This window comes from Neophocaena asiaeorientalis, unplaced genomic scaffold, assembly GCF_003031525.2.
Source record: "Neophocaena asiaeorientalis asiaeorientalis breed wild unplaced genomic scaffold, Neophocaena_asiaeorientalis_V1.1 scaffold43, whole genome shotgun sequence".
In the NCBI taxonomy this organism is placed as follows: domain Eukaryota; kingdom Metazoa; phylum Chordata; class Mammalia; order Artiodactyla; family Phocoenidae; genus Neophocaena; species Neophocaena asiaeorientalis.
The window spans coordinates 13,548,628-13,566,458 of NW_020173674.1; the positions used below are offsets into that span (position 1 = coordinate 13,548,628).

Genomic DNA, 17,831 nt, shown 5'->3' on the forward strand with positions numbered 1-17,831 from the left:
GACACGGGTTCGAGCCCTGGTCCGGGAAGAAACCACATGCCACGGAGCAACTAAGCCCGTGTGCCACAACTACTGAGCCTGCACTCTAGAGCCCGCAAGCCATAACTGCTGAGCCCACGTGCCACAATTACTGAAACCTGTGTGCCCAGAGCCTGTGCTCTGCAACAAGAGAAGCCACCGCGATGAGAGGCCTGCGCACCGCAACGAAAGAGTTGCCTCCACTCACCACAACGAGAGAAAGCCCACACACAGCAACAAAGACCCAACGCAGCCAAAAATAAATAAATATGCTCATTGTATAAAGAGAATGGGAAAAGAAGAGTTACGACTAGCAACTTACGACAACATTTCTCCTCCAGAAGAAACAAAATTGTATGCGAAAGGCAATATAAATTTATTATACTATTCCTGTATGCTATGAATATTTATATAGTCATAATACTGTAAATAATTAACATTATTTAACCTAAAAATGGGGTATAACTATTTTGGTAGGATGAGGGAGGAAAGAGAGCAGGAGAAATCATTTCCCATCTTAGGAAGCCAGTAGATAATTGCTGAAATTGAAAAATTAGTAACAGCAGAAATATGACAGTTAATTATCAGAAGAAAAACAGCTAAAAGATTTGGAAAGTAATTGCTTCTGGAGAGCAGAAATCAAGGGAGAGGATGGAGCAGGAGGCTGCTCTTTAACTTTATTAGCCTTGTAATACTCTTTAACTTTTAAAATTATGTGTATGTAGTATTTTGATAAAAATTGAAATTTAAAAGCTATCCACCTTGTAATTCCCTTACTCAAAAAATTTCAAAGAGTTTCTATTTCCTGCTGTACAGATGACAAATTCCTTGTCATTTTTTAAGCCTCATATTATATTCTGCTTTATATGAGCCTTTGCTTCCCACTGAACTGATATTAGCCCTTGAACCCTGAATCACCTTGAGCAGTAGCCTCTTTCTTCCTTGAATCATTCTCCCCCTCTCCTCCTTTCCAAATCCTTTGCTCCTTCCTTTAAGCCCTAGCTCCTGTTTCTTCCCTAAGCTTTCCTGGTTTCCCCTCCCCAAGCCCAGTGACCTTTCCTAAACAGCTGTGGCTCTAGTCATCTGTACCATTCATTAGACACTTAAGTGGCCTTTTCTTGTTTGTAATGTTTTTTTTTTTAAGATAATTTCTAAGATGGATTATTATTTTTTTTTAATTTATTTATTTATGGCTGTGTTGGGTCTTCGTTTCTGTGCGAGGGCTTTCTCTAGTTGTGGCAAGCGGGGGCCACTCTTCATCACGGTGTGCTGGCCTCTCACTATCGCGGCCTCTCTTATTGCGGAGCACAGGCTCCAGACGCGCAGGCTCAGTAGTTGTGGATCACAGGCTTAGTTGCTCCGCGGCATGTGGGATCTTCCCAGACCAGGGCTCGAACCCGTGTCCCCTGCATCGGCAGGCAGACTCTCAACCACAGCGCCACCAGGGAAGCCCCTGTAATGTTTCTGACATAACTCTTATCTCCCCAACTGGATTATTGGCTTCAGCCAAGCAAGAAGGACATCATATTACCATTTTATGTACATCTTCCACTATGTATGTTTGATAGATATATGTTTAATATTCAGTTCTCATTCAGCCATCAAAAAGCCTCTGGTTTGAGATCACTACTCTATTCTGGGCATGTCTCAGGACTCCGTACTTTGGTCTAAAAATCTATCTCTGTCAGCCTTAGTGAGGTTGAAAGCCAAGGTTTTATCTCTTTGCTGGTGATACTGTCATTGGTTGGCACAGTGTGCCTGTTTTTATAAAACATAACATGGACGGTGATTTAGGGCAGAGGATATATTGGTTGAGGATGTGGGATCTGGATTGGTTGGTTTGCATGCTTGTAGGCAATTGTTTGCTATCTCTAGGAATTAACTAATACAGGGAGGGGCAGTCTATCAGTCTGTGTGGCCCCCAAGATATCAAAGCACCATAAAATATAGAAAACAAAACCCACTTGATACAGTGACGCGCACACTCACACAAAATTTAATTTGCTATTTCAGTGGATTCTTGGAGCTCCTGAAGACTGTCCGTAGACCCAGTGTTTAAAACCCAGTCTGGGCCCTGGGAGCTCTATGCCTTTGAATACAGTAGTTGAGTTTAGGCTACCTCTTCATAAGAAGGTCTGTAGTTAATTATCTATTAAGGCAACAAAGTGTAGCAGCTGCTCAATTGTTTATGGTAAAGCTTTCCTTTCTACTTTCTTTTGACTTTTACCCTAAGAGCTTATTTGTGGGTATTTTGTGCCAAGAGGGATAAGCCTGTATCCCCTAATTGCTACATCAAGTCTGTACTCCTAGGGCTTCCTGATGACATTTTAAATACATGGAAATTTGAATGCATGAACTGTCTGGTGCTGATTCTCTGCTGCATTTCTGCTCTGGCACCTGCTCCTCTCTTCTTGGAGTTTATCCCATTGCCTAATTCTGTACATTGTCTCCAAACCTTTCATTAAGCATTGTTGGAAATTTTGCTTTTTAACCTCAGCATCCCCGCTTATCTTTTCAACAGAAACAGAACTGTCTCTGGCTACTAGGCATTTCCTTGAGTGAAAAGCTCCCCATCTCGCCTTTTCTGACTTTTCAGAGCATGAAATGGCTGTGGTAATCCTGTTGGCCTCAAGGCCAGAGCCTTGCAGAGGCAGACAAAGGGGACACCGTGCTCCCAGCTCAGATCCTCCAGAGTCCAAAGGGAGAAACTTTTCAACCTTAAACCAGCTTGCAGTGGAAAACCTGGCCACCCCTGCTTTGTTTTGGCTGCAGTTAAGAAGGAATTAAATTCCTAGAGTGTTTCTCCTGCATGTAACCATCAATTTCTTAGTGCCCTGAGTACTGTATTTTGTAGATTTCCAGAGGTTGGGTACTTTCCTAGAGTTCAGAAATCAAACAAAAGTGGTTTTAGGAATTCTGGAGGTGTCCTTCTGCTGGTTGAATGGATGTTTCTCAAAGCCAAAGGTACTCTGGCTCCAAGGCAACAAACTGAGTTGCAACTATGTGGTTTGTGCAAAGTGCTCTTTTTAGGGCACAAGGACTGAGAGGTACTTAAGTCTCTCACAGGGATTTAAGATAGTCCGTACTCTGCTAACAATATAGTAGTAAGAGTCTACACATAGTCAAAGAAACCTTTGTTTCTGTGCTTAATACAGAGTTATCGCACACCTTCTATGGTAGAGCATCAAGATATTTCATACAAAGATGAGAAAATCATGTGTTGTCTTCCTGTCAAAAGAACCTATTTATGGGAATTCCCTGGTGGTCCAGTGGTTAGGTCTCGACTCTTTCACTGCTGAGGGCCCGGGTTCAATCCCCTGGTCAGGGAACTAAGATCCTGCAAACCGCATGATGTGGCCAAAAAACAAACAGGGAACCTATTTATAATGGAGTGTGGGGATTCAGGTCCAGGGACAGTGTTGAGCAGGAACAGAGCAAGTATACTTGGCTTACAGATTTTGAGTTGGACCTCTGGTGGACTGAATTTTGTACTTGTCTTAAGTGGACTGAATAATGGCAGAGTCCTGCCTGGACAGGAGGGTAGGAGATAGAGCAGAAGGAATATGACAGAATAAGAGAGAGAAACAATATGCTATGGGGCTTCCAAAGAGAGGATCATGTCAGGTTAATGAGATCAGTAGACTTCTTGGAAAAAGGGATTGGGAGAGTCCTTGATCAGGGACGGGGATTGGGGGATTTTAGGAAACATTTGTTAGGAGAGAGAGGAAAGAGTCTAGATAGTAGGAACAGTATGAAGCAAAGTATAAAAGTGGAGATATATTTAAAACATATTTCCAGAAACACATGACTAAAGAGCAGTAAGAGATAAGCACAGAAATGTAGATGGCAGACAGATTGTTGAGGGCCTTGAATAACAAACCAAAGAACCGAGCTCAGTTTAGGCAACGAGGAGCCATTAGAGATTTTTGAGCAGATGAGTGACACAATCAAAACTCTGCTTTTAGGGCTTCCCTGGTGGCACAGTGGTTGAGAGTCCGCCTGCCGATGCAGGGGACACAGGTTCGTGCCCCGGTCCGGGAAGATCCCACATGCCGCGGAGCGGCTGGGCCCGTGAGCCATGGCCACAGGGCCTGCACGTCCGGAGCCTGTGCTCTGCAACGGGAGAGGCCACAGCAGTGAGAGGCCCGCATACCGCAAAAAAAGGATTGGAGTGAGGAGAGTGGAGAGGAAGATAGATAGATGGTTTTGTAAAGGACAAGGGCCCATAGCTTAGTGATAACTGCAGGATTCTTTCATGATGTTACTTACTCACACCCTAAGTGGCCTATAGAGAAGTTCGCATGTTGTCATGCATTCTTTATGATGACTACGGACAGAGTTCGTCTTTAAAAGGTATGGGTACCATTATGCTCACTGGCTTTCAGGCATCCCTGAAGAGTGATAGCAGGCCCAGTGTTTCCTTAGGAGTTTATATCAGCAGCTCTGGCAGAAAGGAAGAGACTAAAACATATCTTAAACTCCTTTGCTTTCCCTTGTGAAATATCCCTTTCAAAAACTAGAATTTTGCCACAGGCCTGTCTCAGAAATTTATCTAACCTGACATTAAAAATAAATCTTAGGTTTCTTCAACGTAAGATTTTTTTTTTTTTTTGTGGTACGCGGGCCTCTCACTGCTGTGGCCTCTCCCGTTGCGGACCACAGGCTCTGGACGTGCAGGCTCAGCGGCCATGGCTCATGGGCCCAGCCACTCCGCAGCATGTGGGATCTTCCTGGACCGGGGCATGAACCCGTGTCCCCTGCATTGGCAGGCGGACTCTCAACTACTGCGCCACCAGGGAAGCCCTGGTAAGATGTTTTAAGGTGGCATCTAAGAGAAAAGCTTAGGGCTGGGCATCTGTTTGTACATTTCGTCTGTGCAGACAGACTGTTCCTAGTGTGAACCCAGGAAGCCTATGGCCTTAGAGCCTCCGCTTTTGTTGGGTACAAAGTTTGTGTGACCATATGCCATTCATAGCTGCCTGCTGGATGGTTTCACCAGTGCAGTAGCTCAGGCTTTACATGGTATAATCACCTTTACATGATTCACTGAGACACAGGATATGTTTCTGTGGGAGAAATCTTGCATGTCAAGAATTCCAAGTAAACGGAATATGGCCGTCTCTGCCCACCTTTGGAATTTAGTGGGACTCCACATCCCAGAGTATTTCACTTTAACCAATTACTGCCTCACCCGTTCTTTGTTGGACAAGGCTTGAGATTGTGGGGAAGCATTTAAAGGTCTTTACCTTGTGTCCCCAGCTTCTTGCTTGTTTACTTCCTTCCTATCCCCTTTCTCCCTCCCTTCAATAGTGAGAGATTTTTTTAATATAAAGAAGTATAAATACATACGTACAGGCACACACATATATAACAAGCATCTGTGCCGCCACACCAAGATTTAATAGTTGTTAACAGTTTGCCCTGCGTGCCTCAATTCTTTTTTTTTTTTCTGGCTGCCACGCAGCATGCAGGATCTTAGTTCCCCCGACCAGGGATCGAACCCATGCCCCCTGCAGTGCAAGCAGGGAGCCCTAACCACTGGGCCTCCAGGGAATTTCCCCCCTCAGTTCTTTTTTTTTTTTTTTTTTTTTTTTTTTTTTTTTAAATATGGCACACTTCACGAATTTGCGTGTCATCCTTGCGCAGGGGCCATGCTAATCTTCTCTGCATTGTTCCAATTTTAGTATATGTGCCGCCGAAGCGAGCTCCCCCCTCAATTCTTAAAAATAAAATCTTTTTAGATAAAGTCGAAGTTCCCTTTGACTTCCATAATTATATTTCCCGGTCTACCTAGAGGCAGCCTCTATCATGAACTTGGTTTATATAATTGCAGTCCCTCTTTTATAACTTAATATGTTAGTAAAATATCATTGCTTTGTGTTTTTTTTTTTAATTTATTTTATTTTTGGCTGCGTTGGGTCTTCATTGCTGGGCGCGGGCTTTCTCTAGTTGCGGCGCGCAGGGGCTACTCTTTGTTGCAGTGTGCAGGGTTCTCATTGCAGAGACTTCTCTTTGTTTTGGAGCATGGGCTCTAGGCACACGGGCTGCAATACTTGTGGCTCGCGGTCTCTAGAGCACAGGCTCAGTAGCTGTGGCGCACGGGCATAGTTGCTCCGCGGCATGTGGGATCTTCTCGGACCAGGGCTCGAACCTGTGTCTCCTGCATTAGCAGGTGTATTCTTAACTACTGCGCCACCAGGGAAGCCCTGCTTTGTGTTTTAAGAGTTGTATTTTTATAAATGGTATCATACCATATGTATCATTTTTACAACTTTTATAATTCAATATTATGTTTTTCATCAATCCACAATGACACAGTTTGATTGATTTGGTTTGTTCCTTTTAATTGTTGCCTAGTATTCATTTATATACATTATTCCCTATTGAAGAACATGAAACTTTCTAGATTTTTACTATAACAACATGCCTTGAACTTCCTTGACATATGTCCTTGTGTACATCTGTAGCATTTTTTGTAAGATATTCACCCAGAGGTGGAATTGTTCTGACTCCTTTTTAGTCAAATAGCACAGATTTATTGGTTACCAAAGACATAACCCTCTTCTTAGATGTATGAAGGGCATCTCAGAGTATCATTCTGACTGTCACTTGGTAAAAATGGAAAACTTGAGGTTTTTGAATTTTATTGCAAACCCAGGATCAAGGAGTTTTTCTCAAGTCCTTCAACTAGTTAGCTTCATAGAACAAATAAATGTATATGTCGAATATAGGGGATATTAAATGGTAAAACGTACAAGATTTCCATAGATCATTATAAAGGTAACTTCTCACTCTTCCTGTTTTCCCTTTTAAATCTTGTTTTAAAAAACCCCAAAACTGGGCTTCCCTGGTGGCGCAGTGGTTGGGAGTCCGCCTGCCGATGCATGGACGTGGGTTCATGCCCTAGTCCCGGAGGATCCCACATGCCGCGGAGCGGCTGGACCCGTGAGCCATGGCCGCTGAGCCTGTGCGTCCGGAGCCTGTGCTCCGCAACGGGAGAGGCCACAACAGTGAGAGACCTGCATACCGCAAAAAAAAAACAAACCCAAAAACCAAACAGGTCCACTGTAATTCAGCTAATATCAAAATATGTACTGTAAAATGCTTAAGTCTCTCCCCACCACTCTTATCCTCAGTCCCATTCCCCAAAGGGAATTCTAAGTCCTGCGACTGTACAGTATTTAAAATTTAAGTATAAAGTTGACCCCTTTCTCTCAAGGAGTTCACCATCTTTGGAGTATATCTTTCCAAATTTTTCTCTATGCCTCATCACACACATATATATTTATATACCTATTTTTTTCTTCATTTTGTTTTTTTATAGAGATGGGATCATACAGAACAATATATCAAGGACATCTTTCTGTGTCGGTACATACAGATCTACTTTATTCTCTTGGATGGCTGAATGGTGTTCCATAGTATAATTGACCATAGTTTGTTAAGCTGTTTTTTTCTCGATGGATGTTTCAGTTTATTTATAATTAAAGACATGCTCTTTTTGCAAACTGTAATTGCTTAGTCCCATTCCTGGATGTATATACTGGACTGAAAATTAACATATGATTTGGTTCTTTATAATTCAGCCTGTCCCTATAATAGATATAGATAGTAAGGACTGTCTAGGGCATGTCTTCTCACTTGTGGAAGGACAGTTCATAAGGCTAGCAGTGACCTTCCTTGCAGCTCCCATTGGTGCTCCTCACCCTTTGTAACTGTATGAATGGCAAAATTCTAAGTTCTGCGACTGTACAATATTTAAAATTTAAGTGAAAAGTTGACCCTCTTCTCTCAAGGAGTTCACTATCTTAAAGAAGAAAGAGACCAGGCAGTATCAACTGAAAATTGATGGCTAGGTGTACACAGAGATATAAACACTTGAACTCATTGCAGACTTTATATACAGGTAACCTACAAGATGACAAATGTTTTGTGTTATGAAAATGGCTAATGCTGTGTGGGGAGGGATTTCTCCCTAATTCTGAAAAGCTTCCAGAAGGAGGTGAGATTTTATTTAGATTTTATCCAGATTGTTGTCTAGCTTCTAGGTGCATCCTTCTGAGCAGTATCTCAATATGGGGCTTGTTAATAATGCTTTTCCACTTTGTGCCTGATATTAATGTCTGAACAGTGGATTTTAATTAGGAGCTATTTCAAATTAGCTATCTTTATGTGACAAGTGTTGTTCTCCCAGGATCCCAGAGCACATGCCTGGCTCTGGGGACTACTCACGTTTCCGAGCAGTTTGTGGTTTGAAACAGGCCCATTTACCAAGGTCTCTCCCACTTATTTTTGCTCCAGACTTTCCACCAGTTGGTGCCTGCACTTTACTCTTTTTTTTTTTTTTTTTTTGCGGTACGCGGGCCTCTCACTGCTGTGGCCTCTCCCGCTGCGGAGCACAGGCTCCGGATGCGCAGGCTCAGCGGCCATGGCCCACGGGCCCAGCCACTCCACGGCACGCGGGATCCTCCCGGACCGGGGCACGAACCCGTGTCCCCTGCATCGGCAGGCGGACCCCCAACAACTGTGCCACCAGGGAAGCCCCTGTGCCTGCACTTTAGAACAAAGGTCTAGAATCTTTTTTCCACCTCTGATCTGGAAAAAAACAGCCAGACTGGGCCAATAGGACAGAATGTCTTTTTGAGTATCTTAAAGGATCTAGTTACTAAGATTTTTATCAGGCTCACTTTTAGCGTAATCAGGATGTAGTTTTTACAAAATGCTCAACCATCTTCCTTTAAGCAGCTGCCACCACATGGATTAGGAATTACTAACCTTTTGACCTTACTCAAAAAACCCTAGTCCCTTTACAAAAACTAAGTCAGCTGGATGCTTTATCTCAATGTCGCAAGTCCTAAAATATGCAATATTTCCCTTGCACTAACTTGCAGGAAACCCATATGATCCTCGACCTTATAGATGTTTCCTTCACTCCAAAGTGAATGTGAAGTTGGCAGTCAAGACCGAGTATTGTATTCTGTATCCACTTTGTGATCTGACTTCACCTTTGCCCTCCAAGCCCAAGGGTCTTCTTTGTTGGCCCTCAGAGCTTACTCAGCCTTTCTGTCCCTGGGTAAATGGTAATGTGGCAGTGATTGCAGTGAAGTGACACCATGCTGTCCTTGGAGCTCGAGAGTCTCCTCTAAACTGAGTGAGCCATGCTTGAGTTAGAGTCTCACAGGCTTGGGGCCTCTGTGCCTTCCCCTCTGGGAGCAGCCTGTGGCCTCTTTCTTATATGCTGGCCCCAACTGACTCAGCCCAGTAATGCTGTACCCCGTAATGTACAGGTGTGATTTGACAGGAGCTTTTCACCCTTTACAAACTGGGCCTCCTAATGAGAATGTAGGCTCATAGAGCAATAATTCACGTGTAGGTGGCCTGTAAGGAAAGTTTTAACAAAAGAGTTGGTTGAGAAGCTGATTTATTTTCTTGCTTTAACTCTCTTGTCATGTGCTGAGTGGGGGCGTAAGAGGAGGGGCGGGTGGGGAATGGTGCTGCTGAAAGCATTTGTCTTCATTTCTGCCATCTCCCAGTGTTTATTACCCTGTGATCGGCAGATGAGGAAAGCTGCCAGTCAAACCCACGTTCAGCACATTTCCATTTCCCTTCATTGCAGATTTTAGGCTTTTGAAATTTGCATCCTCTTTGCAGCAGTAAAGGTCGTTTCCCTCCTGCTGCTGACAAGCCCAAGACCCTCTGGTCCAATTCTTCTCACTTGTGCTTCCACCAAACAATAAAAGCCGCAGGAGCCTCAGCAATCTAAGACAGGTGATTGGTGAGAGCTCTTCAGTGTTTGAGTTGGTCAGTCACTCTCTTTATCTTTCTCTCGCACCTCTTATCTCCCTCAGTACTTTTCCCCGCCTCCCCCCACCCCATCTCTGCCCATCCGTCTGCTGCTCAGGCACCCACTGTAAGCAGCCCCGTTGTGCTACGGTGAGATGATGACAGCTTTCCGGACTCCTTTCCTGGCTTCACTCGGGGACCTGCCTAAGCCAGTGTCCTTCCAGCAGCAGAGGTTGCTAGGACCTAAATATAGGAAATGCCAGGTTGTGGGGGATGTTGAAGTGGAGGTAGAGTAATTCTTAATACTCTCATCCACCTGCATGTCTTCAGTCAGAAGTAGAGGCTTTGAGGAAATCCCTGCCTGGTGGGAGTCCAACGCAAGGTTTTTTGTTTTTGTTTTGGGGGTGTTGGGCTTTTTTTTTCTCCGTTTCTCCTGAACACATTGGGGTTTGGAATGCTGTTCCCAAATATGTTTCGGTAGCATGTGTTCTTGTGAGCTTATTTGTGTTTGTCTTAAATAATGTTTGTGGAAGAAAGGTAATGTTATTCATTTCTTTGAAAATGGATGTTCTGCTTTCATAATTACTTGTCCCAATTACATCATTAGTGTAAGTGTAGATAATTGCTTCATTAGGACATACATATCGAAGAAGGGGAGGTCTACAGAATGGGTGATGAAAACAGGCCTCAGCGTCTTCATCTACCCACGCAGGAGCATCTTAGCTTGACTTCAGAGAGCTAGCAGGTACCAGTCACCCTGCCAACAGTCAAGATTAATCCTGGGTTTTAGTGTGATAGGAGGAAGGAGTGAGGACCCAGTGAAGAGCAGCTTACTCCTTTGCTTTAGGCTGGTGATGCTTTGCTGAACTCCTGCTGACACTGGTACCATCAAGGCACCGTGATGTAATCATTGACGATCTCTGAATTGGGAAGCAAAGTAGTCTTGTGGCAGCCCCACCACCTTTGGACTTTCTGGAGCTTTCTAGGTCTATTGGCATGAGCCCTGTGCTCTGTTTGACCTCTTTGAATGACTTTTTTTTTTTTTTTTTGGAATGGCTTTTTAAGGGGAAATGACCATGCCAGGCCTAGAAGTTACATTCTCCCATCAGACCTAAGGACCACCTGTAGGTTTGAATATGACTGATTTCACACCATGTCTGTGTGAATGACTTTATGTGTGCGCTATCTAGTTGTGCATTCTTTTTTTTATATAAATTTATTTATTTTACTTCTTTTTGGTTTTTTTTTTTTTTTGGCTGCATTGGATCTTCGTTGCTGCGTGCAGACTTTCTCTAGTTGCAGCGAGTGGGGGCTACTCTTCGTTGTGGTGCGCGGGCTTCTCATTGCGGTGGCTTCTCGTTGCGGAGCACGGGCTCTAGGCGCACGGGCTTCAGTAGTTGTGGCATATGAGCTTCAGTAATTGTGGCGCGCGGGCTCTAGAGCTCAGGCTCAGTAGTGTGGCACACGAGCTTAGTTGCTCTGCGGCATGTGGGATCTTCCCGGACCAGGGCTTGAACCCATCTCCCCTGCATTGGCAGGCAGATTCTTAACCACTGCACCACCAGGGAAGCACTGTGCATTCTCTCTTTTAAGACACATTAAAAACGAATGCCAATACTACGTACGTGTTTCCACTTATATGAGGTATCTAAAGTAGTCAGATTCATAGAAACAGAAAGAATTGTGGTCTGAGGGGAGAGTGAAAAGGGAAGTTGTTTAACGGGTATAGAGGTTCAGGTTTGTAAGTGTAAGATGAAAAAGTTCTGTTTCACAACAATGTGAATATACTTAACACTACTGAACTGTAACTGTAACTAACTGTACACTTAAAAATGGCTTAGATGGTAAATTTTATGTTATGTGCTTTTTGCCACAATTTTTAGAAAAGCTAATATCAGATTCTGTGTACTACTTACTCCAGATAGGAAGGCTCTATCCACTGCTCTGGCCCTAATGACCATCAGGTTAATTTCTCTTCCTCCTCTTGGCCTGTTACAAAGCTTACTCTGCTATGGCCACATAATCCTGGTTTGAATTGTTGTTTTGAGAAAAATTTCGATGACACTGTGATGCGTAGAAATCTTTCATAGCTGTTTCTTTCCCCTTCCTTGCACAGTATCTGTATTCCAGGCCTTACTAATATCCTTGTTGAGTTCACAGGCTATATAATTTATTATTTTGTTGGCCTCATCTAATGCCTTTGACCTCAACAATATCTTTCTTGGGTCTGCTCCTAAAGTTCATGATTTGTATGTGGACTAATGCTACCCTTGTTTTTATGAGCAGGAGCTTTAGAGCCTTTAGGAGTTTACTGGACAATAAAATTATGTTGGTTTAGGGACCCAATTCCTGCTAAGAGCACGTATAGTCAGGAATTCTCTGGCGGTCCAGTGGTTAGGACTCCATGCTCTCACTGCCTAGGGCCCAGATTCGATCCCTGGTTGGGGAGCTAAAAACCCCACAAGCTGCAGGGTGCGGCCCCCCCACCAAAAAGGGACACATATAGTCAATGACATCTGTATCTACAAAATACTTACCCTTTAATTTATGTTAAATATGTTTCGGACCTGGGAATTCTCTGGTGGTCCAGTGGTTAGAGCTCCACACTTTCACTGCCGAGGGCGCAGGTTCCTGCAAGCTGCACAGTGAAGCTGGGGGAGGGGAAAATTTTATATATATGTGTGTGTGTGTGTATATATATATATATATATATAAACACACACACACACATATATATATTTCGGACCTTTACTGTATAATGGTTGATCTCAACATCAGTTTCAGTGACCAGTTAGAACAGTTATTAAACAGCCTAAGTCTGATAGACCACATACCTTACTGAGAATATTTCCTATGTCATAATTATAGTCACCCATATGATATTTTGGGGGGTCTTTTTTTGTTTTAATTTATTTTTTATTGAGGTAACATTGGTTTATAACATTATATAAGTCTCATGTGTGGAATATAAAAAATAAAACAAAAATAAGTGAACAAACCAAACCAAACCAAACATGTAGATACAGAGAACAGAGTAGTGGGGTTTTATTTTTGTGTTTTTACAGAAAATGATGTCCCCTAATACTCCTCTTTTATTTTAGCCTCAGAAAAAAACAAAGACTCGCTTCAGCTATAGGTGATATATTCAGAATTGTTTTGTTTTGTTTTTTTAAAATTTATTTTTGGCTGCGTTGAGTTTTCATTGCTTCGCGTGGGCTTTCTTCTAGTTGCGGTGAGCAGGGGCTGCTCTTTGTTGCAGCGGGCGGGCTTCTCATTGCGGTGGCTTCATGTGGGCTTCAGTAGTTGTGGCACGTGGGCTCAGTAGTTGTGGCTCACGGGCTCTAGAGCACAGGCTCAGTAGTTGTGGCACACGGGCTTAGTTGCTCCGCGGCATGTGGAATCTTCCAGGACCAGGGCTTGAACCCGTGTCCCCTGCATTGGCAGGCGGATTCTTAACCGCTGCGCCACCAGCAAAGACCCCAGAATTGATCTTTGAAAGCCTACTTTTTCCTTCCTTTGGAAGGACATAAATCTGTTTCCCTCAACACTTTTATGATTGCTAGGTTCCATGCAGTGTGTTTTCTATAAATAAAAACTATTATCTTAATCTCATGTGAACCTGTGGTTCAGTTATAAAAACATACAGTGGAACATTATTCGACCATAAAAAGGAATGAAGTACTGATAAATGCTAAAACATGGATGAACTTTGAAAAAATTATGCTAAGTGAAAGAAGCCAGACACAAACAGCCACTTACTGTATGATTCCATTCATATGAAATGTCCAAGAGAGGCAAAAATTATACAGACAGAAAATAGATTCACTAATCTCTTCCCTTGCTTAGGGCAAGGGAGGGAGTGGGGCAGAGGGGAGGGGAGTAGCTGCTAATGGGTAAGGTATTTTGGAAGCTAGGGAATGATGAAAATGTCCTGAAATTAGGTAGCAGTGACGGTTGTTGTAAATTTGATTTTGATAATGGTTGCACAATTGTGAGATATACTAAAACCCCTTAAATTATATGCTTTAATTAGGTAAATTATATGATATGTGAATTATATCATAATAAAGCTGTTATTTTTAAACAAACTACATATAGTTTGGTCATTTTCCTCAATGTCAAAACCATAAATGAGAACTAAGAGAAACATCTACCCTTGGAGGAAGTCTTGTTATTTGCCACCAGGAACTCTTTCCAGGTCCCCAGGCTATAGAATAGTTGACTATGATCTTGGATGAGACTTTTTAAATTGGTGATAAGGTGATAAAGTGAGAGTTACAACATGCTTAGTTATATACTCCTTCATGGAACAGATTTAAAGACTGCATTTTTTAAAAAATATATTTATTTATTTTTGGCTGCATTGGGTCTTCATTGCTGTGTGGGCTTTCTCTGGTTGTGGCGAGTGGGGGCTACTCTTCGTTGCGGTGGCTTCTCTTGTTGCAGAGCAGAGGCTCTAGGTGCGTGGGCTCAATAGTTGTGGTGCACAGGCTTAGTTGCTCCGCGGCATGTGGGATCTTCCTGGACCAGGGCTCAAACCTGTGTCCCCTGCATTGGCAGGCAGATTCTTAACCACTGATCCACCAGGGAAGTTCCTAAAGACTGCATTTAAATAAAGCTTTCTGGAAAGAGGAATAAATGTTCTTCCTAGGATGCCATTCAATATATACTTATGAAGAATGCTTTTTATGTCCAAATAATCCTGTGTTGTATTGTTCTAAGAATTATTTTTCATGGACAGAAACCAATTTATTATTTACAAAGAACTCAGACAATCTATAAAAAAAACAAAAAAACTTTAAAATACCCAAACATAAAAATACACAAAAGGTGCGGGTAAGCAGTGCACAGTAAAAGAAATAAAATGAGCCAGTAAACAAATACGGAACAAAAAGATGCTCACCAATACTCTTAAATTATTAAAGAAGTGTGAAGGGATACCAAAAGTGGAATTGCCATATTTTACTTCATAAATGGAACAAAAGTTATATTGAATACTGTTTTTAAATAATAGCATTATTGAGATGTAGTTCACATACTGTATAGTTCACCTATTTTAAGTGTACAATTCAGTGGTGTTTAGTATATTCACAGAGTTGTGCAATCATTGCCACTATCTGTGTATTTCAGAACATTTTTATCACCTTGTAAAAAACCCCATGCCCATTAGCAGTCACTTCCCCCTCCCCCCTCCACTTCCCCTGCCCACTCCAGCCCTAGGCAATTTCTGATCTACTTTTTGACTGTTGCTTTGCCTATTCTAGACATTTCATGTAAATGGAATCATATAATATGTGGTCTTTTGTGGCTGGCTCTCTAAGAAGAATTTTGAAAAGTTGCTTAGTTCTTCAGTTGGATCTGCCTTGGGGTTTCTAGTTTCAGTTCTACTGACCAATTAAATTAGCAAGCTGGTTCTTGGCTTCATATCACAACCAAGCAGAAGAAGAGTAACTGTGTTTCTCGGCTGATGGCGTGTTTTAGCCCCCAGCCCCATTCTTATTCTGTCTTCCCAGCAGCAGCACAGTCAGACGGCTGTTCTGAATTAGGCCGCCTCAAATGCATCAATTTTATAGGACTGAGATATAATTTAATCACTTCCTTCTTTGTAACTTGCCCTTCTTTAACCTCCCGAATTAGCTTTTCTGATAGATTTGCTAATGATTCCTATTGTTGCATATTTTCACTGTACTGTTGAATCATACTCTTCATATCCCTGCTCCTAGAACAGATCTTGGAGAGAGCCTAAAAAGCTCTTTTGGAAAAAAGGGTCCCTGATTCTCCTTTCCAAGGAACAGGAGGGAAGAGTCTGAGAGAAGCAGAGGTAGAAAGATGTATGCAGACTTGGTAGAGCTCACCTACCATGTGACTGTCATGACTATTAAAATTTTATCCCTAGACACATTCCCAAGGCTTCCAGCCTGCAATTTTTTTTTTTTTTTTTTTTTGCGGTTCACGGGCCTCTCACTGCTGTGGCCTCTCCCGCTGCGGAGCACAGGCTCCGGACGCGCAGGCTCAGCGGCCATGGCTCACGGGCCCAACCGCTCCGTGGCATGTGGGATCTTCCCGGACCGGGGCATGAACCCATGTCCCCTGCATCTGCAGGCGGGCTCTCAACCACTGCGCCACCAGGGAAGCCCCAGCCTGCAATTTGAACACAGGACTCAGAGAATGAGACTTAGCAGTTTGGTTTTTGCCATGGTTGTTTTCTTTTTCTTTCTTTCTTTTTTTTTTTAAAGAAGAGAAGGTTTTTTGTTTTTAATATAAATTTATTTATTTTTGGCTGCACTGGGTCTTCGTTGCTGTGTGCGGACTTTCTCTAGTTGCAGTGAGTGGAGGCTACTCTTTGTTGTGGTGCGTGGGCTTCTCATCGTGCTGGCTTCTCTTTGTTGCGGAGCACGGGCTCTAGGCGTGCAGGCTTCAGTAGTTGTGGCACATGTGCTCAGTAGTTGTGGCTCGCGGGCTGTAGAACACAGGCTCAGTAGTTGTGGTGCACGGGTTTAGTTGCTCTGCGGCATGTGGGATCTTCCTGGCCCAGGGCTTGAACCCGTGTCCTGTATTGGTAGGCGGATTCTTAACTGCTGTGCCACCAGGGAAGCCCTCCATGGTTGTTTTCTGATGGTTGGCCAGGATCACTGGATTCAAGTTTCTTTTCCCTTTCATTTTGTCTTTCGTCAGAATAATCTTCATTTACTCTTTTGCTCTGAGGCTCCAGAAGAAGAACTCTGTGGTTGTGAGGTAGAAAGTGAACTGCTATGACTAACAGTATGCTTATGGACAGCCGCTCTTTCCACCATTTCCTAGAACATGAATGAGAGTCTTGGGCTCTCTCTCTCTCTCTCTTTTTAAATTAATAGACTTTTTTTTAGAGCAGTTTTAGGTTTACAGAAAAATTAAGTTGAAAGTACAGACAGCTCCCATATACCTTCCTCCTTCCCCACACACCCATAGCCTCCCCCATCATCAGCATCCTGCCCCAGAGTGATACATTTGTTATAATTCATGAACCAACCTTGAAACATCACTATCACCCAAAGTCCATAGTTTACATTAGGGTTCACTGTTATTGTTGTAAATTCTGTGGGTTTTGCCAAAAATATGGTGACATGATCCACCATTATAGTACCGTACAAAATAGTATCACTACGACAAAAAAAGTCTCCTTGTGCTCCACCTGTACATTCCTCTCTCCCCCCAAACTCCTGGCAACCACTGATCTTTACTGTGTCCACAGTTTTGGCTTTTCCAGAATGACATATAGTTTAGAATCATACAATATATAGCTTTTTGCTTTTTTCACTTAATAATATATACTTAAATTTCTTCCATGTTTTTTCATGGCTTGATAGCTCATTTCTTTTTAGAACTGAATAATATTCCATTGTATGGATGTACCACAGTTTACTTATCCATTCTCCTATTAAAGGACATCTTGGTTGCTTTTAAGGTTTGGCAGTTACAAATAAAGTTGCTATAAACATCTCTGTGTAGGTTTTGTGTGGACATAATGCTTTCAACTCATTTGTGTAAATACCAAGGAGCATGATTGCTGGATCATATGGTAAGAGTATGTTTAGTTTTGCAAGAAACTGCCAAACTGTCTTCCAAAGTGGCTGTACCATTTTGCATTCCCACCAGCAAGGAATGGGAGTTCCTGTTGTTTCACATCCTGTTCCGCATTTGGTGTTATCAGTGTTTTGGATTTCAGCGATTGTGACAATCTGTGTAGTGGTTTCTCTTTGTTGTTTTAATTTGCAGTTCCCTGATGAGGAATGATGTTGAGCATCTTTTCGTATGCTTATGTGCCATCTGTATATCTTCTTTGGTGAGGTGTCTGTTTAGATCCTTTGCCCATTTTTTAATTGGGTTTTTTGTTATTGTTGAGTTTTAAGAGTTCTTTGTGTATTTTGGATACCAGTCCTTTATCAGTTAAGTGTTTTGCAAAGATTTTCTGCCAGACTGTTGTCTCTTCATTCTTTTTAACAGTGTCTTTCACAGAGCAAAAGTTTTTAATTTTAATGAAGTAAAATTTG

The 17,831-nt window shown here is 42.6% G+C and overlaps 1 protein-coding gene and 1 non-coding gene across 18 annotated transcripts in view; one reads left to right on the plus strand and one right to left on the minus strand.

Moving 5' to 3' along the window:
• AMBRA1 (autophagy and beclin 1 regulator 1) overlaps positions 1-17,831 on the plus strand; it is a 173,906-nt gene that overhangs the window by 103,921 nt on the left and 52,154 nt on the right. The window lies entirely within an intron of this gene.
• Positions 5,620-5,724, minus strand: LOC112402538 (U6 spliceosomal RNA). The gene has a single exon (XR_003003714.1). It is a non-coding gene; the product is annotated as a U6 spliceosomal RNA (small nuclear RNA).